Source organism: Ochotona princeps, chromosome 4 (genome assembly GCF_030435755.1).
Source record: "Ochotona princeps isolate mOchPri1 chromosome 4, mOchPri1.hap1, whole genome shotgun sequence".
In the NCBI taxonomy this organism is placed as follows: Eukaryota; Metazoa; Chordata; class Mammalia; order Lagomorpha; family Ochotonidae; genus Ochotona; species Ochotona princeps.
Window position 1 is genome coordinate 80,027,668 of NC_080835.1, and position 10,436 is coordinate 80,038,103.

Below are 10,436 nucleotides of genomic sequence, written 5' to 3' on the forward strand. Positions count from 1 at the left end.
AGAAATAGTGACTACCAGCATAGGGGGATGCAGAGAGATAGGAGATTATGGCCAAAGGGTACAGATATTCTCTTTGAAATGATAAGTTATGGTTTTGATATGTATACACATCTGTGAATGTGCTAAGAAAAATGCTAAACCTTGTATTTTAGACAAGTAAATTATATGGTACACAAGCTACATTTCATAAGCTCCCAAAACAAATTTCTAAATGCACAAACTTCTTGAAAAAAAAAAATCAACATACTTTGAGACCCTAATGCCACAGCTTATGGTTCAATAGGTCTAGGGTGAGACCCAATAATGTATACTTCTTTAAAAAAAAGATTTATTTATTTTTATTAGGAAGGCAGGTTTACAGAGAGGAGAGACTTGGAGAAAGATCTTCCATTCGCTGGTTTACTCCCAGCTGGCTGCAATGACGGCAGCAGAGCAGATCCATATGCAAGAGCCAGGAGCTTCTTCCCAGTCTCCCACACGGGTACAGGGTCCCAAGGCATTGGGCTGTCCTGGACTGCTTTCCCAGGCGACAAGCAGGGAGCTGGATGGGAATTGGAGCAGATGGGACACAAACCGGCGCCCACTGAGATCCCAGTGATTGCAAGGCAAGGATTTAGCCAAGGCAAGGATCTACAGCATTCTTTGACTGCCTAACAAAGTTTAGGAGGGGAGCAGGTATTTTGGCCTGGTGCTTGAATCCAGTTAGGACACAGGTTTCCCACCATCAGAATACCTGGATTTAGCTCCTCATTTCAGTTTTGGTTTCCTCTTCCCCCTAATGCAGATCCTGGGAGATAGGGATGGCGGTTCAAGTAGCTGGGCTGCTGCCACTCATATCAGGGCCTTGTATACTTTCCGGTCTCTTGTTTCCACAGACCTTCCACCCCCCTACTTGCCGTGAAATGCACTGGCAGATGGAGGTTTTCTCTGTCTTTTACTGTCTCTCAAATGAAAAAACAGTAAGTTAGAAAAAAATTAAAGCACTCTGCTCATGTTCCCTGGGCTCTAGAGATCTGTGTTTCTGACTTTCTTTACATTTTCTGTTGCTGGGATAGTCAGATTCAGCATAAAGAAGTAGCACATTTTGTATTACCTGCACAAGGGATTCGGGCACAAGTTCACTTGGCCCTGAACGCTGCCCTGGCATTGGCAAGGGACTTTCTCATGGAGCTGACTCGAATACCTCATAGCATTTATGTGAGCAGTTATCCAGAAAAACACACACACACACACACACACACACACACACACACACACACACACACACACACACACACACTGAAGAGTCCCTTCCAAACCTGAGCATCTTTCATTTCAGACTGCAACTTGGGGTTCATTTATTCTCCAATTGAAGTGCCTCATTAGGAATCCTGTATCAAATTCTTGATATTTTGACAATACCCACACCTGTTTATCACACAATTTCCCTTTCATAAACACATTCTATAGGAAATAATAATGAGTGTATGTAAAAATGTAATTCTAAGGCTGCTCATTATAAATGTGTTAAAAGCAAAAATTTAGAAACCACTTAAGTGCCTAATCAGAAAGATTAAATACAATGTGATACATGTGCTGCATGCAGCTTTCTAAATGAACTGTTTGCATTTTATACCTGCAGAATGGCTGTGAAGCTAGTACAAGGAGTTCCCTTCACCCCCACACCCACTTTCTCAGAGTAACATTTCATATTAGCATGTTACCTTTGTCACAATTAAGGAACTGATAACTTTTTACTAAGTTAAATCCATGCTTTACTTAGATTTCCTTACTCCCCACACCCCATCTTCCTGTTTTGCTTCAGAGTCCCAATCAGGGTTTAGTAATAGCTTTCTGCTTACACACACACACACACACACACCCCAAAGGCAACTAACTTTATAAACCAAAACCAAAAAAAAAATTATTTGGCTCATAGTTTTGGAGATTCAACACCAAGAGCAGTTGCGGCATGGCTTGGCTGCTGGGAAGGGTGGTGGATGGCAACAGCACAGCACCTGCAGAGAAAGCACCATCTGCAAACCAGGAGAGAGGTTGGTCCAAACTTAGACTTTGTCACCACCTTCTTGTAAGAATTGTTTTTCAGGAGCATGCTGCCAATGGCTTGAGGACCTCTCTCCAGGACTCACCTTCTACATATAGGCTTTACAACCTCCCTGGGATGCCCCCCTGAAGATCAAGTCTTTATCACTTGGGTCTTTGGGGAAACACTCAACATGCAAATATCCAACCCATAGTATACCACATTACATTCTGTCATCACATCTTGAGATTCTGTTGCTTTTCACTATTTCTCAATTCTCCTGGTTTTCTTTTTTCTTTGGCAATAGCATATTGATCAGAAATTTGCACATTTCAAGAATTACTTAAATTATGATATTCTTCTTATACTATACATGCAAATTATTCTTTGCATATAAAGCTCTCCCTAATTTTTAAGTTATGTAGTTCTAGATGTCACTACTGAGAGGGTTTCTCATGGTCCAGAGGGTACTGCCAATATATACAAAGTATACACACACCCTTATATATATGGCATAGAAGGGAATGCAATTCTACAATTACAAGCCATCAAGAAGCATCATACTATAAACCCCTTCTTAGAACGTGGTTTCTATCACTGTTATCATAGGCTAATAATGTAATACACCATTTTCAAATAGTAGCTAAGGCAACAGAATAAACACAGAGGCATCGCAATGAATCCCACTTAGTACAAATATCTAGAAAGACCAATACTTCACTACAAATTTTCTGATTGCCAGTTAACTACTTTTAACCCTATAAGCTTCACAATGAAGTGTCAAAAACTGAAACCAACACCTACCCGTAGCATTTAAGTCTAGATTTGTCCATGCAGACAGCTGAAATCAATTACAATGTACAGATGACAATGCTAGAAGATCTTTTATTTGTTACAGGTTTCATCCTGCACACTGATATCATCGAACATACAAAGTCAGAGCTTTTTTTTTTTTTTAATTTATTGGAAAGGCAGATACACAGAGAGAAAGAGAGACAGAGCGAAAGATCTCCCATCCACTATTTCACTCCCCAAGTGGTTACAATGGCAAGAGCTGAGGTAATCTGAAGCCAGGAGCCAGGAACCAGGAGCCTCTTCTGGGTCTCCTATGCAGATGCAGGGTCCCAAGACTTTGCGCCATCCTCTACTACTTTCCTAGGCCATAACCAGGGAGCTGGATGGGAAGTGAAATAGCTGGGATATGAACCAGTGCTCATATGTTATTCCGGCTCATACAATCTGAGTGTTTAGCCACTAGGCTATTGCGCAGGGCCCAGTCAGGGCTTTTATATTTGCATTTATTCTTCATTTACCCTTTACAACCTTTCTATAGTTCAACATTGAAGCAAAAACAATAGCAAGTAGTGAGCATGTTGTGGTAGCAGGCCTTAACTCTTTCATCCAATACCAGCAGGGACTTAGTCACTGGCCCATTGAAAGGCTTGACACTGAGCAGTCCTCTGGGATGATGTTCATCCTCATCCTACGCTGCTCCATTAGAAGGGCACCACCTTTCCTGATTTGGAAAAACGCCAGAGTTTCGATTCATTTCATCAGTGTCTTCCTCTCAGGGAAAAGTTCTTCCAGAAAAGAGAGTTTATCAGGAAATAGAAAACCATTCTCAGGGAAATTAACCTTAAATTCAACAATAGGAGACTCTTTTCAAAAGGTTCATGATAAATTGGCATGGCTTCACTTAGCGCACATTCGGTATTTCCATGCTTGACAATCCGACCTGGGTGAGAGGTGCTGACTATGGTTCGGTTGTCAAGAGTGCAAACTGACTTTCGGAAATCACATAATACTTCAGCCAGTTGAATGTTCATGTGCATAAAAAGGTCTTTTCCTGATTGAGAAAAAGCAATGTAGTTAGTTCTTCTGATCTATGACAATGATAATATCTCCGGGCTTCATGCCCGGTTCTTAGTGTCCTTCACCAAGGAATGTTATGTTTTGGCCATCCTCCATGCCTTTGTCTTCATGGACTTCTAGAATTTATTTCTCTTGAGCTATTTTCCTTTCACTGTATCTTTTACATATCTCTTTAGGACTGATGTACACCCAGGACCCTGGAACTGCATGTACACAGACTAAATTTGCTGAACCATTCCAGGTCCTACCTGATGACTTCTTTGCAGTCCACTACCTTAGTAATTGGAACAGAAGTCTACTGCTCTTCTCTTACTGCCTCGGCCTTTATATTCATCACAAATCACAATTTGTGAATCACATGTGTCACAATTTCCTTGTTGCACGCTTATACAAGTCTTCTATGGCTATAGAGGGTTGTTGTCCAACATTTTTACTTCTCTTCTCTCTGCATCCTTCCTTCTTCTCCAAAAAATATACTAAACACGTTCAGCAGGGAGCCAAAACCCCACCTGCTTCATCCACCTAATTGCTTGTTCTCCTCCTTTATCATATAATTCTATGCATCATAAAGAACTTCCTCCCTAAGATTGAGAAATCTGTTTGAACATGTCTCCTTCATTTGGATTCTATCACAATGATACTTCAAGGCCAATTTCCCACAAGCCTTTTTGAATTCTTCCTGGGTGGCATTGAGTTTGAAGTGAGGTAAAAAATTGTTAAAGGTTGAACAAAGGAGCTACATGATCTACTTTATGATTGAAACTATTGTGATGACTGCTTTGTGAAGAAAAGGGAAGAAGCAAGGAGACCAGTTAAGAGCTTATTGCAATAGTCTAGAGAACGATGACTTATCACACAGTGTAAACTGCAGTGGGAAAAAAAAGGATAAAAAGTTGACTTTTGCTATATTTCAAGACCTGACTGGATTTGATACTGGATTAGCTATGGGATGTTTGAAAGGTAACAATATCTCCAAGATTTTAGCATGACAAACAATGATGATGCAGTGATGGAAAAGAAAAAGGAAAGAAACATTTGACAGAAAATTAAGAGTTCATCTTGGAATATATTGAACTTGGGATGCAGCTGAGGTATCTAGGTAACGATATGGCATATGGTTAGATGTGCATCTGGAACGCAGAAAAAAATGACCTAGAGCCATACTTCAGAGTGTCATCAAGTGTAGAGATGGTGCTTTACGCCATGAAACTGGCCAAGGTCACTTGTGGAATGAATATAGGTAGGAAAATCTATTCTTTATTTTTTTTAAAGGAAAATATACTCTTCAGAAGTAAAAAACATGAGGAGCAATCAGAAGAGGAAACTGAAAAGAAGTAGTTCTTCCAGAAGGCGAGAAAGGCAAATTCCATGGATAAGTTGATTAGGATAAGCCCCAACAATGTATTTTGGATACAGAAAGCTAGACATCACTGCTAACATGACAAGAGTGCAGGTACAGGAACAAAAAGTTCAATTAGAGTGGTTTAAGCAGAATGACAGCATTTTAGCACCCCACATGCCCCATTAAAACTTGATGGCATAATACCGAAAATGCTAAGTTTATATTTGTGTTGGAGAAAACATCATTTAACACCACAGGCAGGTTCTCCAAGGAAGTGTGCTGAAAGACTTTGGCCACTCCAATTAGAGAGTTGCCATTCCAATTAAGATCACTGACTAAACTGAAGAAGAAGAAGAAACCCTCTAGATAAGTGATACTGTTAAGAGTCTCATTACACTGAAAGCCCAATCACCAGTATGAGGGAGAAAGGCCTGGAGCATGAAGGCAGAACACCACTCAACACACAAGCACTGAGCCCCACTGAGGCGGTTTATAAAAACAGAGCACATATCTAGTCATGGCAGCTAACATATAGGTGCCTTGGTTGAATAATGCAACACATTTTCATGATTCTGTGTTTTTAAAACCTTGTAAAGGCAATTCGTTGACAAAAGAGTCCTTTTTCTGCTAATGATGGTGGACCAACTGATGTCTGTATCCAAAGATAAAAATAATAATAATAAAGTTCAAACAACAATTTGTATCACATACAAGTACAGGGATGAACTTAAAATGGTGCAAAAATCTGCACCAAAAAAAAAAAAAAAAACCCCTAAAGCTATAAAAGTTTCAGAGAAAATACAGAATAAAATCTTTGTGACACAGACATTCAAGAAAATAGGTAATAAATACATTGAACATCATTGCAATGCATGCTTCTTCTCCTCAAGGAGATGACAATTAGGAAGAGCAAGAGTTTGTGCAACAGAGCCAAGACTTGTGATGCCCATAGTACATACTGCAGTGACGCAGGTCACAGTTCGAGTCCCAGCTCCACCTGATTCCAGCCTCCTACTAATGTGAATGCTGAGGGATAATAGCTGATGACTCAGCTTAGCTGAGTTCTTGCCACACAACATGAGAGACCACCGGGCTTTGTTCCGGCGCAGCTCCAGCTGTCTCAGGTATTTGGGGAAGGAACCAGTGAATAGAAGATATCTGTTTGCTTGTCTCTTTCTCTCTGCTTTTTCAAATAGAAAAAAATAATTATTTTAAAAAAGCAATTTAGGAGATGAGATTGGAAATACAAGCTACATCTCCAGCTGTAAGCAACTGCCTGGGTTGACTGGTGGGAGAAAAGCAGCCAATAGCTGCCTGGTGTTCTGGGCCTGATTAATGCTAACTCTGTGTTAACTGTACCAGTGTGCCAGCATCATTCCATAGAAAGAAAAATAAAGCACATGCTATAGACCAGTAGAAAAACATCTGTTATCTGCCATACATTTATCTGGAAAAAGACTTGCATCCAGACTGCCAGAATTCTCAACTCCCAGTAAGAAAAGAGGGAATGAAACAAACAAATGGGCAAAACAGTTGAATAGACTGCACCAAAGATGACGTAATGATGGTATATAAAAGGTACTTAAAACTGCTCAAGGTGTTGGTACTGTGTGTGATGCTTAACATCGCATATGAGCACCAGTTTGAGTCCTGGCTGCTTCACTTCTGATTCCATTCCATGCTTATGCACCTGAAAAAGTAGTGCAAGAGAGCTCAAGTGCTTAGAGCCCTGCTACCCATATAGGAGACTCTGGTGGAGTTCCAGACTCCTGGCTTCAGTCCAGCCCCCTTTCCTGGCTGGTCCTGCCACTTGGGAGTAAGTGGAGTAGATCTCCTTCAGGGCCATGCACATGACCACACTGTCACTTAGGAAGTCAGTCAGTGGATAAAAACGCTCCCTCTTGCTCTGTGTCTTCTCCTTCTGTAGCCCTGCCTTTCAAAATAAATAAAAATAATGATTGAAAATTACTCAAAAGTCACAGTAAAAACTGATATGCACATTAAAAATCACATACTACTACATACTGTTTAAATCAGCTATGATAAAAAATAAGGCTGATTGTATCAAGACCTCATGCAAGTGGAGAGAAGCCAAAACTTCTGGTGGGAATATAACTTGGCAGAACTCCTTTCGAGGACCAATTGGAAGCTTTAAAAAAAAAAAAAAAAGAAAAGAAAAGAAAAAAGAAAAAAACTGCCATATGAACTAGCTATTCCCACTTCCTGATATTCATTCAAAAAAATGCAAAATGGCCATACAAAGATCTGTATAAGGTCTCTGCACAATGGCTCACCTTAAACGTACCACTGGGATCCCATATGGACACTGGTTCATGTCCTGGCTGCTCTACATCCCATTCAGCTCCTTGCTTATGGCCTGGGAAAGCAGCAGAGCATGGGCCAAAGCCTTGGGGCTCTCTACCTACACGGGAGACTTACAAGTTCCTGGCTGCTGGCTTCAGACAGGCTCAGCTCCAGCCATTGTAACCATCTGGGAGTAACCAACGGAAGGAAGATCTTTCTGTTTCTCCTTCTCTCTGTAAATCTGAATTTCTAATAAAAATAAATAAATTACAGACACATCCTGGCAACTTTCATTCTGTATGCAAAAATTGGAACTTGTAGGACTGTTGGTTCACATGTAAATGCTAAAAAAGCTGGTATGACCCATGTAATAAATTACTATTCAGCAGGGAACACAAATATCAGGATAATTATGCTGAGTGACAGGACTCAGAGACTAGAACATATAGAAAAGGGTCCTTCCAAAAGGTTGCAGAAAAATGAAACTAACACACAAGTTGGTTTCAGTGCAGCATATTTTTAAATCAATGCATATAAAAGGTCTTTAAAACATTTAGGGAAAAATCTATATTATGAAATCATGCATAATTCAAAGTTTTTTGCATCAAAGTATACTAAACATTTGTTTCTCCACGAACTTTTACGAAGCACCCTTGTACTGTATTATCCCATTTTGTGTAGCATTCTGGAAAATACAAGCTATACTGACAGGAAACACATCTGTAATTGATTAAAGAAGCAGGTAGGAGTGGTGAGGCCAGGAAGTGAGTCAGACATGAGAAGTGTAGCATGAGAACGCTTTGGAAGCTTATGATATGAGGAAAATCGGTGAATACTTGTCCCAGAGACTATGAGGGAGGAGGATGCTAAGACAGCAGCACTAAGGCTCATTCAAAGACAGTGGTCATGAATCTGAGAGTGAGTCCAGTTAACATGGTTTGTCCTCATTCACATCTGGCTGTTAATGTGCTTAAAATGCAGATCGTTTCAAGCTTCATCCTATCAGATTCATCAAAATATTTCCTACTCCTTTGCCTCCACCCCTTAAATCTAGCCTTAGTTTTCCACATAACACTACCCCTACTTGACACTACTTCACATGAGTGTTTACTTACTGTCCATCCTTGCAGTATCCTGAGAACAGTCCCTGATACATACTGAGTGTGGAAGGAACAAAGTCTATGAGTGTCCCTCCTTCTCTCCCTAAAAGAGGTCCATGAAGTTAAACCCTGCTCTACCTTCCTCTGAGGCCAGGGAGAATGCAGACTATACCCTCAATCTAGTTGGAGATAAGAGCTCTGGGACAAGGTATTTGTTCTTTTGGCTCTTCCCTGTGTCAACTCTGGATGGCTCACACTTCACTTGCAATTCCTAAAGCATCATCTGTATCCTTTCCATTCAGGTCAGGTTTTGGGAACCATCCACTCTCCTAATCCCTTTAGGGAGTGAAAGTTGGTAACACTTCCATTGCTAGCCGTAACATAGACAATTCATCTGTAGCTTCCTTACATTCTGCCCTCCTGTATGTAATAAAACTTTTATTAACCTCCCTTAGAATTATTCTAATTTGTGTGTGACATATGTTTCCTGCTGGGACTCTGATAGAGTCTGTCTGTGAACAGTGATTTTAATAGCCTTCTGAATTCCATTAGACCATGAAAACTCAAATGCAGCAAGCGGCCAGCAGTATCCCTCAGAAGCTTGCTACAAATGTGCAGTCCTGGGACCCACCACACAGCTACTAAGGCTCAGAGATGTTAATAGATTCCCTGTGATTCTTGTGCATGTTCGAGTAAGCAGCAACACATTCAAGTATTCTGTTTTATTTAACCTCTTTGGGGTACAAAACGTCCAGACTCACTCAGAATAGCTCAGACAATGGGGTCTGACATTTCAGGCAATGAAGGAGACTGACACGCACAAAAATCTTAGAATCATCCATAAGGAGGCTTAGCCTCAGGACAGGAACAGGCAGGTCCCTTGGGATGGGCAACACCTCAACAACAGGAGTCAAACTTGCCTCCTACAATCACGCCAATCACTACTCACTTCTCTCCTGAAACTACTTTATAAATGCATGAATGACTTAATCCCTTGCCACTTTCTTTTATGAGGTTTTTTTTTCACTTTCACCTTTGTCCAGCTTCTAATTTGAGCTCACTCCTCACAGCATGTTCACTTTGGTGAAGACCTTCTTATAACCTTCCTATTTTGCTTACCACTTACATTTCTATTTCTGATAGTGAAAAGGTTATTCACCAAATTCATCCCTATTCAAGCAGAGCTCTGTGCACCAGTCTCCTTCACAGACTAACGGGTTAGCGGCCAGTTCCTGATTGAGCAGGCACCAGGCAAGACGGCTTGAAACATTCTGTCCTGGAATCGGCAGGAGGTGTGCAAGAAAATCACACTGTGATGACATGTCTAGTTAACCTAGCCTGAAAAGATAGCAACAAGGTTGGAAACGCTGGTTGCAGGCCCTGTCCCCTTTGCTTACATTTCCAGTTCCCACCTCCACTCCCCACATTGGCCAAGAACATAACGACCCCCCAGCAGCCTCTGACAGTTGTAGAGCTGACTTTTCATGTTCAGAGTGTTTCAAATGTTGTGTAACAAAATTAATTACATTTAATTAAAATTATGTATTTTTTATAGAACTAAACAAATCTAAATGCCACTTGCAGCTTATGAGATGGCAGTCCTCCAAAGGGCTGTGCTGCTGGGTGGAGCTCTCAGACCTATGAAATTTCAGGCGTCATTTTACATGACCAAATCTGATGAACAGCTTTCCAGCTGCAGTTAAGCATCAAAAAGCAATTTGTCTCTGCATCTCAGACTAAGCAACTACCTACGACATCCATCCTTTCTGCATCCCAGCAACAGGCCCCTCAGCAA

General features: G+C 40.8%; 1 pseudogene; it reads right to left on the bottom strand.

Annotated features, from left to right (window-relative positions):
* Nucleotides 1–3,350: 3,350 nt before the first annotated feature.
* Nucleotides 3,351–9,963, bottom strand: LOC101533332 (dnaJ homolog subfamily A member 1-like; annotated as a pseudogene).
* Between the last annotated feature and the right edge of the window lie 473 nt (nucleotides 9,964–10,436).